Here is a 12,500-nt window from a genome sequence, read left to right as displayed (position 1 = left end):
TGCATTTTTGCTTCAATGCATGGGCTTTGCCACTTGATACTTGTGCTTGATGCATACTATGATGTAATGAAGGAGGTTACATTTAATAACTGAGTCTGAGACTGGGTTCTTGTTGGGCCAGACGTGAGTTTGCCACCATGATATCAGCATTTACTTTCAGTGTCACACACTGTCTAGCTGCTTGGTGGGACTGATCGACATCACTGTCACTCTGACGGCTCGTGCTGGCCCTGACATGGTCGCCATGGTGAGGAGCCCCACTGCAGTCCTTAGTCTGGGGCTTAGTTCATTATTGTGTGTGGGGTGCTGTGAGGCTGAAACCAATATGAGTGCAAGAGTTATTTCATTTGGGGCCCTCAGTGAAGTAGTGGCCAGGAAGCTCAAAAGTTCTCTCTGGGAGCTGTTTAGAAAATGTACATGAACGCTGTTGTTTCAACAAGCTTTTGAATACCAATAGTTTGTCAAACGAATAAATGTTGAGGTACGTGTAAAAACATCCAGAGATCAAGGCTTTGTCACCCGACAGAGCACATTTCCCTGTTGAGCTGCTAACTATTTCCTGTCTAGTAAATGCTCCCAGGCCTCTTGGGTGCAGTACAGAGAGCTGTATGGTGGGTGTGAATGACAGCCATTTCTGTCCTAGTGGTGCAGCCCAGAGGGTTACAGTAGTTCTTCTCTGTAGTCACAGGGAATCTCATCACTACAGGTACTGTTCCTCTGTTATTGTTTGGTTGCTCGGCTGCGTTTCAATATATGTTCTGGCATACACCTAGATATCGCTAAATTAACTATAATCATCATTCTCATGCACAGTGCTGGACCTCTTACCATGGCGAAGAGGATTCAGCCTCAGTATCTGGGTCTGTGCGTGATCATGCTGCACCTTACCTTTGGAGGTACCACTGTTATTTCATACTATGCTCTTTTAGACTGTGGCCAGCTTTGTTTTAGAAAGAATTTAATATATTGTAAGGAATACTCGTTATGACATGTCATGATTACCTCTGTTTTCTTGTGTTTGTGATGCAGATGAATTGGTTTTAATCAACACACATCTGGGAATGAACATTAGGCTGCACTGCCACTCATCTGATAATGTATTGAAAATTGAATGGGCAAAGGATGGAATCCAGGTGTTTTTATATAGTCCGTTACGGAAAAACAAATCCAGAACAAACTTCACTTCAGAAAGGATGAGTGTTGATCCTACTACTCCAACGATACTGCAGATATCTGATGTGCAGGTGTCTGATGAGGGAATATACACATGTACAGTTACAGATGATACAGCTATAAAGACAGAATGGAACTTGACCATTTCTTCAAGTAACCCAGATCCATCAAATTTGATCCATATTTATACTGCTGCCATATCAGGGACAATCTTTATCATCATCATTGTCATCATCATCCTCATATTATGTATTTACAGGTAAGTGCACTTTGATTGATCAGTATCCCTACTTGTTGGAATATGTATATATGTGTGTAGGCCTTATTTATAACACAGCATCATTGTTGTAATATGTATACTGTATATATACCACTGAATACTGTGTAACACACTCATTATTATTACATAACCACACACTTATACTCTGTATTTGCACAACCACTGAATGCTAACACCAACGCTATAGGTTTAATGACAGTAGGCTACAAAACCACCAGTGTCTGGTTACAGTTCGTTACTCAAAGTCTTATTCTGTACTCAAAAGCATATTTACACTGAATGTGGTGTATTGTTGGACCAGGAGGTCTTTATCACACAAACACGTTCTATGGACTTTCAATAATGTTTTCTGATGGATGTCCATGTTACTGTGGATTTTGAATGGAATCTTCAAAGCCCATTTTATGTGGGTGCCTCAAGTCTGTCACTAGACTAGACTTTCCACAAGCAGAAATTGTTAATTGTTTATCTTATTGTGTTTTTTATTGATGAGATGAGTTCACCATGAGTTTCGTCTCGGTTACTTACGTAACCTCAGTTCCTTAAGCAGGAACCAGATATAACAGTATGGTACATGACACTAGTCATGGGCCTAAATCGAAGCATTTATCCATTCACGCCTGAAAGGCTGCGAGATTTGTCTGCGCTTACTCCTGGGCCCACCCCCTCAGGAGTCTATAAATTCAATCATGCAGCACAAATCAGCCTTGGAAAGAAAAACTGAGCAAGAATATCAAACCAAGGTAACACTGTACACGCCAACTTTGTTATATCTGGTTCCTGCTTAAGGAACCGAGGTTACGTAAGTAACCGAGACGTTCCTTATCACAGTTCACTGCGATATAACAGTATGGGACCCTATACATTCCCGCGTGATAATACAGTGGCAGCCAATCACACACACCAGCTTTATTGAAGCCTTTGCCCTCCGAGAGGTTCATACGGCAGCTGGCGGTGAACATTTAACAGGGCACCCTTTATCATAGGCGACAGGGATCCGTGATCCCGCGCCCGTAGGAAACACCCTGGAATGTTTCATGTGCAACATAACATGTAGACACTAATGAACACACTTATCATATATATCGTTCTCAGGCCAGGGGATTCAGAGATCGCTCGCCTGCAGAACGCCATGTAGAAAACTAGGTTCAGCCACATCTAACATATAGAATCTAATGAAGGTGTGGCGAGAACTCCAGCTTGCAGCTTTGCAAATATCTTCCACTGAGATGCCCTTTAGTAAGGCCCAGGAAGACGAGACCCCCCGCGTAGAGTGCGCATGCAACTTCTCCGGGGGATCTAAAGACAAGTTCTTATAAGACAACACGATAGCCTCTACTATTCAACGGGAGAGGCTCGGTTTTGATAGAGGTCTGCCTTTTGCACGTGCACCAAAGCACACAAATAGCTGATCTGACTGTCTGAAAGCTTTAGTGCGCTCTACGTAACAGCGGAGAGCGCGCACTGGACAGAGCTTATTCAAACGTTCCTCCTCTGCTGACGCAAAAGGAGGAGGCGAGAAAACTGCTAATTCAATCACCTGATTGCGGAATGGGGTTACCACCACTTTAGGTGTGTAAGCAGCATTAGGTCGCATAACCACTCTGTCACCAGCGATCGAAAACTGAAGGCACGATGGGCTGACTGACAGGGCTTGCATGTCACCAACGCGCTTTGCTGACGTTAACGCCAGTAGCAGCGCAGTCTTTAAAGAGACAAACTTTATGTCCACCGTCTCCAGGGGCTCGAACAGAGGCCCTGTGAGAGCACGTAATACAACTAGCAGATCCCAAGAGGGTATGAGGTGTCTCTCTGGCACCCTGAGCCGTCTCACCCCCGCCATGAAGCGTGACGCTAGCGGGTGTCTGCCAGGAGAACTGCCATTAATGCCTGCGTGGCAGGCTGAAATGGCAGCCAGGTACACTTTGAGAGTGGAAGCCGCCTTCCCGCCTTCCTGCTGTAAGAATTCTAGAATAACGCCCAGCGCGCAGATAATGGGGTCATACTGACGAACTGGCACACGCATGTTTTGATGGCATTTATTCGTTCTCGAGACAGCCTGACCTCCATGGAGGTGGAGTCTAGAATCATGCCTAGAAAACGCTTTTTTCCCTGTTCATCACAAAGCCCAGTCGATACAGGTGTGCCACCACTAGATGGCCATCCTGCACCGCTGCGGCCTCTGAATGAGCAGCTATTAACCAATCGTCCAAATAATTGTATACGCGTAAGCCGCGTAGTCGTAATGGGGCGATGGCTACGCACTGTGTGAATACCCTCGGCGCCAGAGCTAAGCCGAACGGGAGTGCGTTGAATTGGTACGCTATTCCTCCGAATGCAAACCTCAGATATCTCCGATGTCTGTGGTGGATCGTAACGTGGAAATATGCGTCTTTTAAGTCTATCGTGATAAACCAATCGTTTGGTCTTATGAACTGCACAAGCCGGCGTGGGGTCAGCATTCTGAGTGCTTTGTTTAACACACGTAGATCTAATATTGGCCGATAATTCCCTTCCTTTTTGGGGACTAGGAAGTAACGGCTGTAGAAGCCTGAAGCTTCCTCCTCGGGAGGCACTATGCCTATCGCTTCTTTTCTGAGCAGGGAGACTATCTCTTCCCGTAGGAAGTGAGACTGTTCCCGCTGCACCACGGATTGGATCACTCCGGTGAATGGCGGAGGGGGACGGGCGAATTGCAGCACGTACCCCTTTGTGATCGTTCTCAGCACCCATGGTGAGACTGCGCATGTGCGCCAACTCGCCGCACAACCAGCCAGGTTGGGCTTTGAGTTGAATTGGTCGGGAACTAACCCGCTCATGGTCAATGAGTCTAAGCCTAGATCTGCACCCACTCCGCCTAGGGAGGGGGACGAGATCTGGGGTTGCCCCCTCATGGTTTTGAAAAAAATTGGGGGGTGCGATTGCACTGTGTGCATCGCGGGGGGAGTTGCACAAGCATGTCTGGGCACTGCGCCATCTGGGACAGGTGTTAGGACGTATGAGTGTGAGAACCTGCTTACCGTGCTGGACATGATTTTCACATGTGAGCGACGGGCTGATTTCTGTGGAGGCGGTGGGCGCGCAGCTGGCTGCTGCTGGGCTGCAGGCTGAGCTGGAGGGCGGAAGGGGTGTCTCTGCCAGCCTCGCCTGTTGGGCACCTTTGCTGGAGGAGCTGGCGAGTGGAACCCGCTTCGCTTTTGGCCCTGTGTGGGCGTGATGTGTGTCCCGAAGAGGACGTCTCACCCGGGCCGCTAGAGCGAGGCATCCAAGCTTGGAATACCTCCCTGCTCTTCTGTTGCTCCTCAAACCTGGCAGCTATCGTGTCAACGGCCTCGCCGAAGACGCCCTGGACAGAGACCGGGGCGTCGAGGAGCGGTGCTTTCTCCCTGTCAGAAAGCTTCGCTAGTGACAGCCACAGGGACCTCTGGGTAGCCACCGCGGTACCCATCACCCTCCCCAGTGCCTGTGAGGTGCACCGGGTCAGTCGGAGCGAGAGATCCGTCGCCCGACGGAGCTCCGCCACCGACGGGTGATCCTCCCCCAGCGACAAGGCTAGCTCAGTCAGGAGCTTCGCCTGGTAGCGCTGTAGCAGCGCCGCCGTGTTGGTCGTGCAGGCAGCCTGCCCTGGAGCCAAGTAGGCTTTTTCCGCCAGCGGCGCCTGGTGCCTGGCCACTCGCGTGGGCAGGAGAGGCTTCTGGCCGAGGCGCATCGTGGGGGAGGCAGGCGAGAGGTAGCCCGCTACTGCATCCTCCACCTTAGGGAAGGAGAGGTAACCGCTCTCACTAGCCCTGTGGAGTTGCATGTATGGAGCGAACCCTGGCACCGGGGCACGGCCCGAGTAGGGGGTCGCCCATGTCGCCTGCAGTTCCTCGTGCACCTCCTCGAAGAAGGGGAGGGAACTAGGAACTGGTGCGGCGGGGCCAGCGTAAAACTCCCCGTCCAGCAGCGAGGACCGCACACTGGGAGGGGGAGGGAGAGGGAGCCCGAGGCAGCTGGCTGCTCTCAGCGCAACCTCGTGGAGTTGCTGGCCCAGAATCCGTGACGTAGTCGGGGGCTTAACGTCCTGGCTTGTCTGCATTGCCTCTGCGACTGAGCTGTGCTCGTCGGAGTAGTCCAGCAGACTATCATCATCTGGTCCTAAGTCCAGCTCCAGTTCGGGCAGGACTTCGACCAGTGGTAGCTCCACCTCCTCGCAGCCCGCGGCCCTTGGGCTAACAGGTGGCGGCTACGGGGAGAGGCTAAAGGGTGGAGCTGCGGCTGCAAAGCGGCTGCTCACACACACAGTGCCCACGGCTGGAGGCGCACTCGGTCCTACAGGGGCGTTAGCCCCGGATGGAGCCGGTGCAGCCCCCTCGGCGTCCTTGCGCTCCCATAGCGCAAGGCACCTGGTAGCCTTGGCTAGCGTCAAGCTAGCACAGATGCCACAGACAGGGTCGGCGCCTGAGAGCGCCGCCTCTGCGTGGGTCCTGCCGAGGCAGGTCACGCACCGACGGTGGCAGTCACCCTTGACACGGGTGTGCCCGAAGTCGGGGTAGTGTCTGGACATCTTTATTCTGAAAGTAGAAGAAAGTATTAATACACAAGCACACTATTAGCAACGAACACGGTGTTAGCAAGCTAGCAGGCTAGTATGAAACTTAGTCAGCTAGGCAGCTAGGATAGCGGCTACTACTTCCAAAATTAAGCTGAGTCAACGAATTTTGCAGCGCCCTGAGCTAGTGAGGGTTAAAGAACCCGAATAACTCACCAACCCGTAGAGAGCAAAAAGCACACAAAACTCTTTGACTTGGTAGTGTAGAGGATGTACTCGGAGCTGGCACTTCGTCTTGCAAAGTTTTTCAAAGAGGGTGATTTGTGCTGCGTGATTGAATTTGAGGGGGCGGGCCCAGGAGTAAGCGCAGACAAATCTCGCAGCCTTTCAGGCGTGAATGGATAAATGCTTCGATTTAGGCCCATGACTAGTGTCATGTACCATACTGTTATATCGCAGTGAACTGCAATAAGGAACTGGGTTATACAGTGAATTGACAGGCCTAAAAACTTCTCTTTTGATCGTGGTATGAAACTGTTTTCTGCGCTTCTAGCTCCCTTGCACGTTTGCTCAAGTGAAAACCACGACAATGTTTCTCTTCACCCCAAGGAACTTGATGTGTTTGATGTGTTTGACACCTTTCTGTGTTACTGTTAGTGCATTAGTGCTTCTTAAAGTTCATGTGGACATTGGCAATGTCAGTTCATTACAGCATTTCACCCCATCTGTCTTAGGAGAAGCAAAGGTCCAGACTATCCCAGTGGTGCTGAAACTGAACATGAAGATGAAGGCGATGAAATGACAACAGTGATTTTCACTGCCAAGCAACTTAAGGCACACACATAGTCATTTCGTATTCGATTCACTTTTCAAACATTTTATTTTTAGTTATTTTTAGCGTGTTATGCTATCGATTGTCTGATTTACTGTTGTTATCTGAGTGACACACTTTTCTTTATTAAAACCACGTCAATGAACCTGCCGTGTCGTGTTGGTATGAACAAGCTTTGATGTATGTCACACATTTATCCATAATGCAGGCATTGATAGAATCGAAATGAGCACGCCAAACTTAAAGAATGGACCGGAAGACATAGACAGGACTTCTGGAATTTATTTCAGGATGGATACTCGCTCTAAGCTGGTGCTCAGAGACTGGCCTTCCTGATTGTAGAATATGTTGGCAATTATACCGTTCAGTCAAGAAGAATACAGGAGGGGAGGGGAGACCACACCCTATAAGTGGGAAGGGGAGACAGTGGGGTGGAGGGGTTCACCTATGGGGCGAGGGGGGTGATAACAGAGGACAAATGGTGATAGCAGGAAGGAGGCTATCTGGGTGGAAGCTGATCATATGCTAATTGTTCAGGTCTTTTTGTCAGACTTCAATCGCACAAGCGCACAAGCGACATACATGGAGGCCACACACACGAGGTCGTTTGTGAATTTATCTTCTGCATTCATCCCAGACTGTCCTTCCTCCAGGACCCGAGGAGCAGTGGGCAGCTTTTTTTTTTTTTAAGCGCCCGGGGACCAGGTGAGGTGAAGCGTCTGTCTTGGTCAGGGACCGACAAAGAGTGTTCTGTTCTTTTGCATGTTTTTTCTGTTGGGGTTTTTAGTGGAGGAAACCCCTTGTGAACACGGGGAGAACATGCAAACTCCACACAGAAAGGCCCGGGAGATAGCCCACCTGAGCACTGAAGGTCTGGGGAGGACCTGCCCCCCAGAGCCAAGAGCACCCCATGGAGGAATCGAACCCATGACCTTCTTGCTGGGAGGCGGCAGTGCAAGCAGTGCAAGCACCTGAGCCACCGTGCCAGATATCGCTCAGTGAGACAGACAGAGTACACATCCAAGGGTATGAGTTACAGATACAAAATAATGCTACTCGTAGTTCATGTCTCTTACAACAGTAGAATAGCAATGTCCAGTTCCATCATCATGTTGTGCCGGTCTAATATGGGTTAAGATCCATAACAGGAAACAGGAAGGTTTGCATGTGTTCCCCAGTTGACCTTTAATGACCTTCCATACCACATCCACTAGGAGTGTTAGTGTATGGACTGTACATGTATGTTTTTCTCTCTCTCTCTCTCTCTCTCTCTCTGTGTGTGTGTGTGTGTGTGTGTGTTGTGTGTGTGTGTGTGTGTGTGTGTGTGTGTGTGTGTGTGTGTGTGTGTGAGAGAGAGAGAAAGAGAGAGAGAGAGAGGAAGAGGAAGAGAGAGAGAGGGAGAGTCAGGGACAGTGAAAGAGATGCAAAAATGTTGTAGGAAAAGCATAGTGAAAGATCATGCTCTTATAATAAGTCATGGTCACTGATTTATTGGTTCAGGAAACAAGTTTATTTAATGTTGTATTTTGATTACTAGTATTTAATTTATGATTCATACAGTAATGACCAAACACCTGTTAACCTTCAGTCATGCAAACATTGACATGTCAGTACCTTTGAGATAGAAGAGGCCCCCTGTCTGTCTCTCTCTCTCTCTTTCTTACACACACACACGAACACACACACACACACACACCCACACAAACACACTCACATAGACACACACACACACACACACACACACACACACACACCCACACACACACACACACACACACACACACACACACACACACACAAACACACACACCCACACACACACACACACACACACACACACACACACACACACACACACACACACACATACACACACTCCTCCTTTCAAACCCCCTCTCCACCACTCTGTCATGCTTCATCAGCTTGTTCCTTTCCAGTGGAGGCCTGTGCTGAGTGACCACTGACTGCTCTAGATTTGAAAACCACCCGTATGGCGTCCGACTTTTTGCTCACTATCATGCTTTCATGCTATGTATACAACAAACATTGTATATATAATCTATGTTAATATAATACATATTGTACATGAACAATTCTATTACACTATGTATCACAATAAATCCACTAACAAAACATGAGACAAACTAGCATGAACAATGTTGCCATTTCTGGGTATATTAAACACCTCTCAGTTTGCCTTATTAAATATAAATATTAAATCTGTTCATAATATTTGGAGAAGTTTCTGAAGGGGACTTGTTGAGAAATGTCTCTCTCACAACATCTGGCAACCCTGTCTGAAGATAAATGTACTCCACCCTGACATGACATCTGGCAACCCTGTCTGTAAATGTACTCCACCCTGACATGACATCTGGCAACCCTGTCTGTAAATGTACTCCACCCTGACATAACATCTGGCAACCCTGTCTGTAAATGTACTCCACCCTGACATGACATCTGGCAACCCTGTCTGTAAATGTACTCCGCCCTGAGCACCCCAGATTTGTGCCTGACATCACCTGAGTGGTAGTTCAGCTTTCGACTCACAGTTATATGACAACATATATGGCATTTGCTAAAGAATGAATAAATAGCCTTTCAGCTACCAATAAGTGTACGGCAGTTATAATATGAGGCATGAATAAATAGCCTTTAACTTAACAATAAGTGTGCAGCAGTCTTTTTGACCTATCTGGTTAGAATGTTCCTTTGTTTTGAAATTCTGCTTCTGAGAATTTTTGTGTAATTGCCAGTACACATGGATTTTATAAGCAAGGTGCCAACAACACCAAGATTATGGGGTTGATGCCCTTTTTTGGTTACATCAGAGCTTCCTACGAAGAAGGGTGTTTGTGCAAAGCCCACCTACCTGTTTCTCACTAAGTGTCATGAGGTTGTACACAGAGAAAAATAAGTGTGACCTTACATCACTAGACCTCACAGTCCTTCTCTGCACACACACACACAAACACTTACACACCAAGCACACACACACACTCTCACACACATGCCCACACACACTCACACACAAACAGTAACACACGCATGCACACACATAAACTAACACAGGCAATACACACACACACAAACACGCACACACACACTAACGCACACAGACACACACACACTATGAGTGTCAACAATGATTATACAACAATGGCTAAATAACTATTATAAGGCCTATTCTTATTCTTATTATGAGTAGTAATTGTTGTTGTTGTAGTAATAATAACTGTAGGTAATAGCAATGCTTCTCAGAATGCACATTGACAGTGCTTCCTGTCTCCTGTGACTGAAACCTGTGGTTTGGGGTAGAGGAGTGTGAAGAGGAGGGGGCGTGCTGGTTGGTTCCTCTCGTGTGGTTCAGTGGCACACATACAATGCTGGTTTTTAATAATAGAGATAAAACAAGCCCATATCTTAAGCATTTTTGCTGCAATGCATGGGCTTTGCCATGTGATACTCTTGCTTGATGCATACTATGATGTAATGAAGGAGGATACATTTAACAACTGAGTCTGAGACTGAGTTCTTGTTGGGCCAGATGTGAGTTTGCCACCATGATATCAGCATTTACTTTCAACCACAGAAATGTTCCACATTTCACTTCACTTTTAGCCAAAGAATTTCCTTTCCACTCTCAGATTGGTTTAGAGATTTCAAGTACAGTTACTAAAGGCTACAAATGGCTTCATCTTAATCTAGTTTACATTTTGCCACGGTATCCAGATGCACATATATGATGGTGTATGATGTCATCACCATGGTCCCTAGACATGTAGAAACTCTACACCGCAATGGATGTTCAAAAGCATTTTACACAGAAAATAACTGAATGTTACTGTGCAAGCCTTGATATTAAATCAAAGATGTGACGCACACTAAAATTGCTCTGTGGTGATTCTAAGGGTTTTCTATTTATTTTTGTTCTCTGTGTATTTTTGACTCCCTCAGAGTGTTGGCTGCAGTGTCACTCAATTCTCTGTGTAAATTCCTCTCTTCCTCACTCTCTCACATAGTCTCTGCTGCTCACCACTTCCTGTCACAGACTGTCTAGCAGCTTGGTGGGACTGATCGACATCACAGTCACTCTGACGGCTCGTGCTGGCCCTGACATGGTCGCCATGGTGAGGAGCCCCTCTGCAGTCCTTAGTCTGGGGCTGAGTTCATTATTGTGTGTGGGATGCTGTGAGGCTGAAACCAATATGAGTGCAAGTTATTTAATTTGGGCCCTCTGTGACGTAGTGGCCAGAAAATGTGAAACTAAATAAAGATCATTATCCTATGTAAGTCTTATCTGTTTATGATACAATGCTCAAAAGCTCTCTCTGGGAGCTGTTTTGAAAATGTACGTGAACGCTGTTGTTTGAACAAGCTTTTGAATACCGATAGTTTGTCAAACGAATAAATGTTGAGGTACGTGTAAAAACATTTAGTAAAGATCAAGCCTTTGTCACCCTACAGAGCACATTTCGCTGTTGAGCTGCTAACTATTTCCTGTCTAATAAATGCTCCCAGGCCTCTTGGGTGCAGTACAGAGAGCTGTATGGTGGGTGTGAATGACAGCCATTTCTGTCCTAGTGGTGCAGCCCAGAGGGTTACAGTAGTTCTTCTCTGTAGACTCAGGGAATCTCATCACTACAGGTACTGTTCCTCTGTTATTGTTTGGTAGTTTGGCTGCGTTCCAATATATGTTCTGGCATAAGCCTAGATATCGCTAAATTAACTATAATTATCATTCTCATGGACAGTCTCGGACCTCTTACCATGGCGAAGAGGATTCAGCCTCAGTATCTGGGTCTGTGCGTGATTATGCTGCACCTTACGTGTGGAGGTACCACTGTTATTTCATACTGTGCTCTTTTAGACTGTGGCCAGTTGTGATTTAGAAATCATTTAATATACTGTGAGGAATACTCATCAGGACATATCATGATAATCTTCCTTTTTTTTGTGATGCAGATTAATTGGTTTTAAACAACACGTCTCTGGGTATGAATGTTACGCTACACTGCAACTCATCTGATAACGTAGCAAAAATGTAATGGGCAAAGGATGGATTAGTGATCGACCCTGACAATTTCAGAGTTTCAAGTGATATAGGCAGAATATGCGTCCAGGGGGAGGGGGCGTGGCGGCGGCGGTGACAAAAATGAATGCGTTGCCCCTCTTTTCCAGGGCAGAGCAATGGCCCTTCAAAATTCCTGTGCACGTCCCTGCCCATTGATCCATATTTATACTGCTGCCATATCAGAGACAGTCTTCATCATCATCATCATCATCATCATCATCATCATCATCACCATCATCATCATCATCATCATGTTATTATGTATTTACAGGTAAGGGCACTTTGATTGATCAGTATCTTTATCTGTTGGAATATGTAGCAGTCTTATATATGTGTGTAGGCCTTATTTATAACACAGCATCATTGTAGTGACATGTATACTGTATATATACCATTGAATACTGTGTAGCAGACTGATTATTATTACATTAACAAACACTTATACTCTGCATTTGCACAACTACTAAATGCTAATACCAACGCTATAGGTTTAATGACAGTAGCCTACTAAACTACCAGTGTCTGGTTACAGTTTGTTATTCTGTAGTCAACAGCATATAACATATGCTGAATGTGGTGTATTGTTGGACCAGGAGGTCTTTATCACACA

The sequence above is a fragment of the Clupea harengus genome, chromosome 2, assembly GCF_900700415.2.
Source record: "Clupea harengus chromosome 2, Ch_v2.0.2, whole genome shotgun sequence".
Taxonomy (NCBI): domain Eukaryota; kingdom Metazoa; phylum Chordata; class Actinopteri; order Clupeiformes; family Clupeidae; genus Clupea; species Clupea harengus.
The sequence above is the reverse complement of the archived record's forward strand: the minus strand, read 5'-3'. Positions refer to the sequence as shown.